Here is a 13,521-nt window from a genome sequence, read left to right as displayed (position 1 = left end):
CCTGTTCTCTACAGGAGTTGAAAAAAAGAGTTCCTTTCCTATGTGAAAGTTTGGTAAAATTCATCTTAAAATTGTGGAACACATATAAGTATTGGGAATTATTTTAATAACTGTGAGGATATTTGGATTTTTCAAATATTTCTCAATGTATTGGACAAGATTTCTATCAGGAAATTTCTGAATTCCTTCTGTATTCTTCAATGTATCACCATTAAATGATTAATATGTTCTAATATTACTATTTTTAATATCTACAGAGACCTCTTCAGCTCTCTTTGTGTATACGCGTGCACACACACTCACATACACCCACACACATACTGTAATCTTATTTTCATAGTGTTCCATCTTGCCTGAGGTTCATAAATTTTGCTTGTTTTCTGATCACCAACTTGAAATTCTTCCAACTTTTATTTACTTCAGTTTCCTTATAATGTCCATATTTTACCTTCAAGGGCTTGTGTTGAATTTTCTGTCACTGACCAACTTGTTATACATACTTACTTTTTTTAAAGACAGAATTACAGACAGAGGTAGAGACAGAGAGAGAGGACTTCTGTCTGCTGGTTCAGTCCCCAGATGGCTTCAATGGCTGGTGCTCTGCTGATCTAAAGCCAGGAGCCAGGAGCTTCTTCCAAGTCTCTCATGTGTGTGCATTGGCTCAAGGGCTTGGACCATCTTCTACTGTTTCACAGGACATAGCAGAGAGCAGGATCAGTAGAGGAGCAGCTAGACTAGAACCAGGGCCCATATGGGAAGCTGGCACTTCAGGCCAGGGTATTAACCCACTGTGCCATGGTTCAAGCCCTGCTATGCATACTTACTACCATGTATGTGAGCCTGTGTTCTTTTGATATAATTTTTATACATGTGTGTACATGTGTAAGCATAAGAGTATTCCTGAGGTTTTATGTTTAGAGCAACAGTGACTTTCTCAAAGCTTAAGATTAGCACACTTCATGATATTTGATGAGTAGTATCCTCAGGATGATATACTGTATGATTTCTAAGATAGTTTTTCATATAACACAGTTTGTTTAGAGCTGCCCTTTCTCACTCCAAGCATGCTACACTTGAATTTGGTGAAAACATTTTTATTTATACATGCACATGGAACACAGACATGATTTTCCTATACTGAATTAGCACATACACCACACTAATCCCATGAGTTATACTCTGCTGCCATAACCTTTCACTATCAACAATAAAACCTTTCACTATCAACAATAAATATTAGAATAATACTAAATATATGGTGCAAATAACTACTCATACAACACAAGCAAAAACTGTAAAATCTTTATGATACATGTGACGTACTGCTTCATGGAACAAATCTCAGAAATCCCACACTGTTTAATGTGGTGGATATTCTCCAATTTCTGATTCTATTCATTTTTTACCATATATTTCACCATGAACTCCAACATGGTCAGCCTTCCTGTGACAATCATTCTTTCACATGCCTTCATAAATACATAGAGTGTCATGTAAAGTTTTACCTTTTGAGAATTATTACTGATTATAAGGATTAATTTCTAAGTGAAGGTGGAAGAATTTTCTCAGCAGTCATATTCCACATCTTCTTCTTTCCATGGAGAAGTTGAAAATTATTGGAAGCAGGTGTTAACTTTCCATGACGCAAGCACCGACTTACCTGTTAGATTGGAAATCTCAGTCTCAAGATAAGGTGTGCAATCAAAACAAAATGTAGGTTTTCCTTCCAGAGGGGTTTTCCTGAATCCAGGGCTGCAAGTCTCACTACATACCTGTAGGCAGCCTATGGACAACACAAGGCCAATCTTGGCTTGTGGAATTCCTGGGATAAGAAAGTCACATACTGCCATCCTGAAAGAGAATGTTGATCAAGAACACTCTGTTAAAATTATCTGTGTTACAGGAGGTTTGATAAGTTGTTTGTGTATGTTATTATCTTTTGTGCTTCTTTGAGCTGTAGCTGGTTATGTATAAATATCGCTGAGACACTGGAATAAATGAGCCTTGATCAGCCCTTTCTCTTGGCTCCATTCTCCATGCCCTTGTCCCTCTTTTCATTCCTACTCCTTCTGTCAGGTTCTGTTCAACTGATGTGGCAGGCCCACAGAGGTGGTGCCTGAACAAGGACCTAAATATGGGGGAACTATGTGAGGAATGCCAAAAAAAGAAGGAAGCTGCAAGCTTGGTAATGCGGAGGAGTAGGTAAGTACCCACTACCTGTAATCCTCAGTAAGCAACAGCACAATATGGGACAAGCACAAGGAAAAAGAGAGGTAATTAAAGTCGTTAAATGTTTACTTCAGGTGCAGGGAATGGGGTTAAAGAGCAAACTGTAGAGCAATTTGTCAGTGCTCTGGAAAGGATTAGTCCTTGGTTCACTGAGGAGGGAGTTGTAGATGAGGAACATTGGGATTTATTAGTAAAAGAGTTGAATACCCATTTGCAGACTTTCAGTCAAGATGATCTTCCTGTTATGATATTTTCTTTATGGTCTCTGATAAAAGAAGCATTATCAGCACAAAAAGGAAAGGCTAGTGTTTGATCGGCTGTACAGAATCTTCAGGAAACAATTGAGGAGGCACGCAGTCAGATATCAGAGGCAGGAGAACAGCTCTCTTGTGACACCGTGCCACAGAAATTAGCAAACCCAGAAGAGAAAAGTGTAGAATATGGACCATAGGAAAGGGACACTCTGGGTCCTTTCAGACAGGAGCCATGGTCTGAAGCTTCCCATATATCAGTCAGTTGAAAGAGGAGGTTGAATGATTGGAGAAACAGGTTTTATTGGAAAAGGCCAAACAAGATTAGTTAGACAATTCCAAAGTCTTCATAATCAACAGGAACTTTTCCCCCCAGACCTTTCTTATTCCCATTGCCCTCTTGTTGGGGTTGAACAAGTTATTTAAAATGCTGTAATGGCAGGAGAAGATGGGGCTGAAGTATTTTTGCATCTTTCCCTGTGGAGGAATATCAGCAAGATGGGCAGAACATGAGGAAACATACTCCCGTATCATTTAAAATGTTGAACGAATTAAAATTTGCTTGTGATTCTTTCAGCCCTATAACCCCATATACAATGACATTGCTACAAAGCTTAGAATCCATGGTACTTGCACTAGCTGGTTGGAAGACAATAGCTAGAGCATGTCTTTCTGGGGGAGATTACCTGATATAGAAGTCAGAATTTTTTGATCAATGCCACAAAACTGCTTGACTTAATGCTCAGGGAGCTAATGCTGGCTGGACTTTTGATATGTTGGCAGGGGAAGGGTCATGTGAGGATATCTTAGCTCAAATAGCACAGCCCATTGCTGTTTTTCAGGAGACAGCTGTGGCTGCACACCAAGCTTGGATCACTCTCCCCTCAAAAGGAGCAAAAATGGGAGAGTCACTTTCAAAGACCATACAGGGGCCTGATGAGACATATGCTGACTTTGTTAATCTCTTATTGCAAGAAGCAGGAAAGATCTTTGGGGATCCACAAGCAAGAGTGGATTTTATAAAACCATTGGCTTATGAAAATGCCAATGTCCCGTGTAAGCGGGCTATTCATCCTTATACAAAAAAGACAGATTTGGATGGGTATATTAATCTATGTGCTGACATTGGACCTTCTTATACTCAAAGATTAGCCATGGCTGCCTCTCTGCATGGTATGTCATTAAAGAATCAGCAAGGAGAGCTATGCCCAATAAATGAGGGTGATATGAATGTGGGCAGTATGGACATGTGTGAAAAAATTGTCTGAAAGTTAAAAATCAAAATAGGGATCTTCCTGGGATTTGCCCCCAGTGCAAAAGGGAAAGGCATTGGGCCAAAGAATGTCACTCCAAAACTGATAAATAAGGTAATTCATTAAAAGAACAGAGTTTGGGAAACTAGAGCAGGGCCAGCCCCAGGCCCCAGCCTGACAGAACTGACAAATCTTTGGGGCCATGACATTTGTTCAACAAAACACCTTAAATCAATTGGTACCTTGCAGTTAGCCACTAGGGGGAGTGTAGGACTGGACCTCAGTACCCCCACCTACACAGACCTAATGCCCAAAATGGGAGCACTGGCCCTCCCAATGGGTATCTGTGAGCTGTTGCCTAAGGGATTCTTTGGGCTTCTACTAGGAAGAAGCAATACTATTATGAATAGATTGCAAGTATTCCCTGGGGTTATAGATGGAGATTTTATGGGGGAAATAAAAATTATGGCACAAGCTAATGGTACTGTTGTCACATTTTCTCCAGGACAGTGCATTGCTCAGCTGGTCCTTCTTCCTCTTGCCCTCTTGCCTTATTTAAAGCCACATTGGCAAACTCTCATGGGGAAGGAGGTTTTGGGTCTTCAGATGCTTATTGGGTCCAGCCTATAAGAAAGGGCAGACTGGAATTTCAATTGAAATTAAATTAAATTAAATTAAATTAAATTGTTCTTAGGGTTACTAGATGTGGGAGCTGATGTTTCTGTCATTTCTGCAAATAAATTGGCCTAAACGATGGAAAAAAGAATTAACTATGACTCAGTTATGAGATATTGGTCAGAGTCTGGGGTTAGAACAAAGTTCTGAATTGTTGGAATAGGAGGATGAATCAGGTAATGCTGGAAACTGTCGCTCCTATATTTTAGCTTGGTTACCTGTTAATCTATGGGGACATGATATTCGAACTCAAATGGGGGCTTTAGAGTGTAGTCCAAATGAGACTGTTACCATTAACATGCATCAAAAGGTCATTTGCCAGGTAAAAACTTAGGCAAACAACAACAAGGTATCACGTATCCAGTTACTTTAACTGTCAATCATGAACGGAGAGGCTTGGGTTTCCCTTGATGGCCAATGGTCAGCCTGTGTCCCATGCAGAAAAAATAAAATGGAAATTGGATAATCCTGTATGGGTGGATCAGTGGCCTTTACTGCAGAAAAAGACAGCTGCTACACAGATATTGGTGAAAAAACAATTGATAACAGGACATATAGTTCCTTCTAATTCTCCTTGAAATAGTCCTATTTTTGTTATCAAAAAGAAATCTGGGAGATGGCGGTTGCTTCAGGACCTTAGGGCAGTTAATGCTACTATGGAACTTATGGGGTCCTTGCAACCAGGTCTACCACTGACCACTGCTATTCTAAGAGACTCCTATGTTACACTAATAGATCTAAAAGATTGCTTTTATACAATACTTTTACATCCAGAAGATTGTCCCTGATTTGCCTTTAGCGTTCCATCAGTAAATTTTTAAAAATCTATGAAAAGATATCAATGGAGGGTTTTACCTCAGGGAATGGCCAATAGTCCTACTCTGTGCCAACAATTTGTTGATGTCGCTCTTCAAAAAATTCGTGAAATATATAACAATTTATATATTGTACACTATATAGATGATATTTTGTTATCTGGCCCCGAGGAACCTCTGGTTATACAATGTTTGACAGAAATGAGAGAACAGTTATCTGCCTTTGGTCTTATTATAGCCCCTGAAAAAATGCAACTTCAATATCCTTATCAATATCTAGGCTTCTAATTGTATACACGAAAAATACTTCAACAAAAAGTGACCTTACAGTTGGATTCTTTCTGGACTTTAAATGATTTTCAAAAACTTCTAGGGGATATTAATTGGCTTTGTCCCCATCTCTGCCTCACAACAGGAGACCTTAAACCTTCATTTGATATCCTGAAAGGAGATAGTTCTCCTACCTCCCAACGAGTGCTTACGCCTGCAGCATGGCTGGCCTTGGAAAAGGTACAACAAGCCTTATCTCAGAGCTTTGTTTCTGATATTGATTATAATCAGCCTTTAATTCTTATTATTTTGATTACAGATTATTTACCCTCTGCTCTGCTGGGGCAAGAAGCTCCTTTACTTTGGATATATTTACAGGCTACCCCTAAAAAGAATGTCATACCATATTATAATGCAATAGCTGAGATTATAGCTAAAGGGAGATTAGAATGTAGAAAGATATTTGGGATAGAGCTGACATGTATATGTCAACCATATACTGACAAACAGCTGATTTGACTCCTGTCTTTCGCCAAAGATTGGCCTCTTGGATTATCTTCTTTTTCAGGACAAGTTCATAATAACTATCCAGCAGATAAAGTATCACGGTTTTTATGACAACCTGTGTATTACCACAAAATACAAGTTTTCAACCTTTAGAGAATGCTGCCTTGATATTTACCGACGGTTTCAACACTGGTCAAGCTTCTGTAATTCATGATGATCAACGTACAGTTATGAACACCACTTTTTCATCTCCACAGCTAGTTGAATTAGCTGCTGGTCCACTTGCATTGCAGTCTACTTTGGATGTAGTGGTTAACATACACATCAATATCAAATATGTGTTCCTATCGGTTCCTCAATTATAAACCTGTTCATTTTTTCCTGAATCTTCTGCTGCTTCTACTTTGTTTTCTCACATTTGCACTATCATTCGACGGTGTACTTGCCCTTTCTTTATAGGTCATATGTGAGCACATTCTGATCTTCCTGGACCTTTGGTAGAGGGCAATCATTTGGCAGATTCTGCTTTTCATGTATATTCTATCAAAATAACAACATAATATCACACTTTACATCCTTTAAATCCTCATACATTACGTTTAAAACATAAAATTGCTCAAGAACAAGCTCAACAAGTTGTAAAATCCTGTTCTACTTGCTTCATCCTGTTACCAGTACCTTATTATGGAATTAACCCTCACAGTTTTTTCCCCAGTCAATGATGGCAAATGGATATCACCCACTTCATGGAATTTAGTAGACAGAAGTATATGCATGTTTCTACCAATACTTGTTCTGGATTTATTTTTGCTTCCTTACATAAAGGTATGCTACAAAACATGTTATTGCCCATTGCTTGTAAGCTTTTGCTTCCTTGGGAACCCCAAAATAAATCAAGATGGATAATGGACTTGCTTATACATCTACTTCTTTTAAAATTTTTGCGCAACCTTTTTTATATCTCTTGTTACTGGTATTCCTTATAATCCTCAGGGTCAATGCATTGTTGAACACACACATAATACTTTAAAGCAATATTTAAATAAAAAAAGGGAGAGTTTGGGCTTTCTGCCCATTCTCCTAACAAATGGCTCTCACATGTTTTATTCATTTTAAATTTTCTCACATTGGATAAAGATGGTCGTTCTGTAGCTGATAGACACTGGCATACACAAACAGCTGCAAAAAGAGCAATGGTGAAATGGAGGGATCCTATCACCAATCAATGGAATGGACCTGATCTGGTACTGGTATGGAATGTGGGCTCCTAATGGATGGGGTTTTTTTAATGCAGCTAATATGCTTTTACATCGTTAGCCCTTGATAATTTCTGCAACTGCTCATTGGGCCATGTGGCCCCGATGCTGACATCGGCAATGTTCATTACCTGAGAACTGCGATGACAATGTCATCCTAATCAGAGAAGACACTGCCTTTACCATGGCTATATCGGTAGTAGGAGTTCCTGGATTGGCTTATGGAAATAATCCTGGACTACGAAGGCATGCATGTCTGGTGACCAAAATAATCAATCTTACTGCTACTGCACTATCCAGTATAGCTGAAGAATTGGATCACGTTTGCTCAGGAACCCTTTTCTACCATGCAGCTATCAATTACTTGCTGTTGAAAGATCATATATGCTGTGAATCTGTGCCTGGGGGCTGTTGTTTTAACATTACTAACAATGTGCCATATACAGAGTATGTTATTGATAAATTTAAGAGTGAAATACAACATATGTTCATTAACAAGCCCCTATCATTTGGAGAGTTTCAGAGGATCCATTGGTTATTAATGTTGGTTGGACCACTACTGCTTTTCCTACTTTGTATGGGAAGTTTTCCGTGTGTTTTACAACTTACGTTAACTTCACTACAGTCTATATGGACTGAGATCCATCATTTAAAACTTCTTGCTAAACCTCCTTTGTAATGAAAATAATTGATATTTGGCCAAATATCTTATCAATCCTTGACTCTCACCTAATGCCTAGCTGGAATGATCCTCAGAGCTGGGTAAGACACTCAGAATCCTGTACCAACCTAATACAGGGCTCTAGGCCAAGTCGCCAGTTACCAATGATGGGTAAGTACAGAGATGACTGAGGGCAACCTAAGACAGAGGCCATTCTCAATAAAATAAAAAAGAGGAGATGTAGGCAGCCTTTGGACAAGTCAAGGCCAATCTTGGCTTGTGAAATTCCTGGGATAAGAAAGTCACATACTATGTACTGCCTAACTGAGGCACCCAGTGGTGACCTGGTGCTGGGGCTCCAGCTCCTCCAGCGGGGCTTGGCATGAGGCTGGCGCGGCTGCTGTGCAGAGCCACCGTGGCCGGCTCGGGCCCGGAGCTGCATGCCATAGGCCCCCGCAAACACCGCAGCCTTGCCTCGGACTCCAGCTCCGGCCCAGTGTTGGCAGACAGCGGCATTCTGGGCCAAGTGGACTTCTACATGCTTCTCGCCATCCCTGCTCTCCATGAAGCAGTTCCTGGACTTCGGATCAGTGAATGCTTGCGAAAAGACTTCGTTTATGTTTCTGCGGCAGGAGCTGCCTGTTAGATTGGCAAATATACTGAAAGAAATAAGTCTCCTTCCAGATAATCTTCTCAGGATGCCATCTGTTCAGTTGGTGCAAAGCTGGTACATCCAGAGCCTTCAGGAGCTTCTTGATTTTAAGGACAAAGGCGCTAAAGATGCAAAAGCTGTTTATGACTTTACAGATACTGTGATCCAGATCAGGAACTGCCACAATGACGTCATTCCCACAATGGCTCAGGGAGTGATTGAATACAAGGAGAGCTTCGGGGTGGATCGTGTCACCAGCCAGAATGTTCAGTACTTCTTGGATCGGTTCTACATGAGTCACATTTCAATTAGAATGTTGCTCAATCAGCACCCCTTATTGTTTTGTGGGAAAGGAAGTACATCTCATCAAAAACACATTGGGGCCAGTGCTGCGGCTCACTAGGCTAATCCTCTGCCTTGCGGCGCTGGCACACTGGGTTCTAGTCCTGGTCAGGGCACCGGATTCTGTCCCATTTGCCCTCTTCCAGGCCCGCTCTCTGCTGTGCCCAGGGAGTGCAGTGGAGGATGGCCCAAGTACTTGGGCCCTGCACCCCATGGGAGACCAGGACAAGTACCTGGCTCCTGCCATCAGATCAGCATGGTGCGCTGGCCGCAGCACACCAACGGCAAAGGAAGACTTTTTTATCTGTCTCTCTCACTGTTCACTCTGCCTGTCAAAAGAAAGAAAGAAAGAAAGAAAGAAAGAAAGAAAGAAAGAAAGAAAGAAAGAAAAAATTGGAAGCATAAATCCAAACTACAGTGTAGTTGAAGTTATTAAAGATGGCTATGACAATGCCAGGCATCTGTGTGATTTGTATTATATTAACTCTCCTGAACTAGAACTTGAAGAATTAAATGCAAAATCACCAGGACAGCCAATAGAAGTGGTTTATGTACCGTCCCATCTCTATCACATGGTGTTTGAACTTTTCAAGAATGCAATGAGAGCAACCATGGAACACCATGCCGACAAAGGTGTTTAACCCCCCTCCCCATTCAAGTTCATGTCACACTGGGTAATGAGGATTTGACTGTGAAGATGAGTGACCGAGGAGGTGGCGTTCCTTTGAGGAAAATTGACAGACTCTACAACTACATGTATTCAACTGCACCCCTACCTTGCCTGGACTTCCCGCGCAGTGCCCCTAGCTGGTTTTGGTTATGGATTGCCCATATCCTGTCTTTATGCCCAGTACTTCCAGGGAGACCTAAAGCTGTATTCCTTGGAGGGTTATGGGACAGACGCAGTGATCTACATTAAGGCTCTGTCCACAGAATCCATAGAAAGATTGCCTGTGTATAACAAGGCTGTCTGGAAGGATTACAACACCAGCCACGAAGCTGACAACCGGTGTGTCCCCAGCCAAGAGCCAAAGGACATGACAACATTCCACAGTGCCTAGTTGAGCTGGGGACAAACTGGCTTTTGTGTTAAATTTGGAAGGGATGGCATTCAGAACTACATTATACCAAATACTTCACATGTCATTCTTGCAGAACAAATGGAAGCTGAGTTCCACTTGTGCCTGGTAAACCTCCTAAAGGATGAATCTCTACCACAGTCAATGGGGCATACTTTTAAACACCTGTAGTTTTGGTCAATTTTTTCTTTCCATAGACTTCAGAAGTGTGCATGTCTGGGTTTCTATAGGAAGCTGTGTTTTTTAAAAAAATACTTTTAATTTATGTCTGCTAGAAGCATTTTATAAATACTGAGTGTAGTTGGTTAGCCATCTTTCTGTGATTTGGCGGTATTCCTGCTATCCTTTATTGAGTAGTGACAACTGAAATAAGATGGTGACCAACTACAAATATACCATGTAAACCTAGGCCCAGCTACCTTTCACTGCCTACATGCATTGCTTAGCTCTGAAATTAATTTATAATCTTAAATTTTTGTAAAAGATTGTGATGACTGGTTCCCTGTGGATTTAAGCCAAGATCATGGGCAATCTTTTCCAGTGTGCTGGTGATCAATGTAAGGGAAAATTTTATATTAAACATGAACTGGCAGTTGCTAAAATTATAGAGAAAAAAATTGAAGACAGAGCAGTAAATCCTTGAAACGGACCTAATCAGTTGACTGTTGGTGATCACCTGGGCAGCTTTTAAGAAGTTTCTCCAGGTCCTGCTGCAGACTTGCTGGGCAGGAGCCCAGACAGCTGTTTTTAAAACACTTCCTAGGTGAGTCAGATGCTAGTCTAGTTATGATACTACTTCTGTAGAGTGCATAGTGATGACAGTGTAGTTGCCAAAGTAACAGCGATCTTTATGGTGGTTTCCACCTATTTCAAAGTCAGATTACTGCACTCCAGGAGAGAGAAACTGAGTCTAGGCCTGGTGCAACTAGAAGAGTGATTAGAGACAGAACAGAGTGATTGTAAGAAAAGAGACAGATAACCAGAGTCAGAATCATAAATGCGTTAAGTATTGACAAAGAATGCCTATTTTCTAAAATACAGATTTTTTTCTTTAACCAGGGAAAAGTCAACCTAGATTTATGAAAATCCTTTGCATCCATGTGGTAATTTGTAGTTTACAAATACTTCGATATATCATAGTAACTCTGTTGGTCTTCAAGACAGCTAGCAAGTGCACCACACTCATTTTAACACAGAGCCTGGCCCAAAGTTGCATAGGATTAGAGCAAGAGCTGTGTTGTTAGTTGTACCTTATCTTTTTTTAAGGTGGTAGATACCCTGAAAATAAATTTTAAAGCAAAATCTAAACATTTAAAGAACAGCACGCCACTTAAATGGGAGAACTGTATTTATCTGGAAAATGACATTGAGTTGAAACACTTACTTTTGATCACACAAGGTTAACAATTCTGTATAAACCTGTAGGTTGGAAGGGCTGTTAAAGGGCACAGAGTCTACCACCCTCACTGAAGAAATGAGGACCTGCAAACTCAGAGGTGGTATCCTTTGTCTAGGGCTTCTTATACCAGCGAATCTGACCAAATGTCAGAAACAGGTATCTTAGGCCGGCATTGTGGTTCACTAGGCTAATCCTCTGCCTTGTGGCGCCTGCACACTGGGTTCTAGACCCAGTCAGGGTGCCGGATTCTGTCCTGGTTGCCCCTCTTCCAGTCCAGCTCTCTGCTGTGGCCAGGGAGGGCAGTGGAGGATGACCCAAGTGCTTGGGCCCTGCACCCCATGGGAGACCAGGAGAAGCACCTGGCTCCTGGCTTCGGATCAGCGCAGTGCGCCAGCCACAGTGCACCAGCCATGGTGGCCATTGGAGGGTGAACCACAGCAAAGGAAGACCTTTCTCTCTGTCTCTCTCACTGTCCACTCTGCCTGTCAAAAAAGAAAAAAAGAAAAAAAAACAGGTATCTTACATAAGCTATTGTTCCTCAATTATGGATTCTTTGAAAAACAGTAGAATATACTGAATTATATTAATTTGACATGTTACAATTTTTGGCTTTAAATTAAGCTTGTAATGATGAAATTTTTAGACTCTTTTGAATCAAAATGTTCACTTTCTTTCCTAAATGAGACATTTGTAATAACTAACTTAAACCTGACATTTTTACTTATAAAATATTTCCCCCTCCAAGAAAGTTTGTCCTCTCTTAAGAGCTAAGACATGATATTTGCAAAGGACAAGTGAAATTATTTTCCTTTAGCATTTTTTTAAGTATAACAGCTTTATACTTGGTTATTGTGGTAATGGACAGACGATTACATGCAAAGTATTCTTATACCTTTTACCAGTTGGTATCAAGCCATCTGAGCTATCTGAGAGGTTTTTCAAGATTCTTAGCTGTTTTGAGCACCAGGATTAATATGCAGTATGGATATAAAATGTTTCAAAGGACAGAAAGTGGACACTCACTAATTGTTAGAACCCAAGTGAGTAATGTACCAACATTTTTAAGAAAGTGATAGAAAAAATATTCTGTGCTATACTTAAGTACTGGCTGGCTTTGGATGTCTTCATACTTAAAAGTGATCACTTTCGGCCGGCGCCGCGGCTCACTAGGCTAATCCTCCGCCTAGCGGCGCCGGCACACCGGGTTCTAGTCCCGGTCAGGGCGCCGGATTCTGTCCCGGTTGCCCCTCTTCCAGGCCAGCCCTCTGCTGTGGCCAGGGAGTGCAGTGGAGGATGGCCCAGGTGCTTGGGCCCTGCACCCCATGGGAGACCAGGAAAAGCACCTGGCTCCTGGCTCCTGCCATCGGATCAGCGCGGTGCGCCGGCCGCAGCGCGCCGGCCGCGGCGGCCATTGGAGGGTGAACCAACGGCAAAGGAAGACCTTTCTCTCTGTCTCTCTCTCTCACTGTCCACTCTGCCTGTCAAAAAAAAAAAAAAAAAGTGATCATTTTCTTGCACTGTGAAATTTTTCATGAAGATGTTAAAGGGGACGTCTACCTTCTTATTTTGTAAAATGTTTTCTATAAGGCAATAAACAAAGCATGGACCAGCAAAAAAAAAAAAAGTCACATACTCCCATCCTGAAGGAGGATGATGATCAAGAACACTGTGTTAAAATTATCTGTGTTACAGGAGGCCTGATAAGCTGTGTGTGTATGTTGTTATCTTTTGTGCTTCTTTGAGCTGTAGCTGGTTATGTATAAATATCGCTGAGACACTGGAATAAATGAGCCTTGATAAGCCTTGTTGTCTTGGCTCCATTCTCTGCACCTTTGTCCCTCTTTTCATTGCCACTCCTTCCTTCAGGTTCTGTTCCATTGGTTCAGCAGGCCAGCACAAGTACTAATAAATAAAAGTATCAGTGAGGCATTATTTGCACATACCAACTCAGGCCACTTGTTAAGATCATCAATGTGAAGGGAATAATATTGTTATAACTGGCTAGTATCCATCATCATAAAAGTGGAGTGCTCTGCGGACATATGCCTACAATATTGTATGACACGAAATGCTTGGTTGCACAAATCATGTGGTCCATTATTATGGATTCTTGGAATCCATTGGCTTAAATC

At 41.0% G+C, this 13,521-nt stretch overlaps 1 pseudogene; it reads left to right on the top strand.

The window, feature by feature from the left end:
* Positions 1-8,299: 8,299 nt before the first annotated feature.
* On the top strand, positions 8,300-9,972 carry LOC149121434 (pyruvate dehydrogenase (acetyl-transferring) kinase isozyme 1, mitochondrial-like; annotated as a pseudogene).
* Positions 9,973-13,521: the final 3,549 nt, after the last annotated feature.

Source organism: Oryctolagus cuniculus, chromosome 16 (genome assembly GCF_051225735.1).
Source record: "Oryctolagus cuniculus isolate XC-2025 breed Fujian yellow rabbit chromosome 16, ASM5122573v1, whole genome shotgun sequence".
Taxonomy (NCBI): Eukaryota; Metazoa; Chordata; class Mammalia; order Lagomorpha; family Leporidae; genus Oryctolagus; species Oryctolagus cuniculus.
The sequence above is the reverse complement of the archived record's forward strand: the minus strand, read 5'-3'. Positions and strand labels throughout refer to the sequence as shown.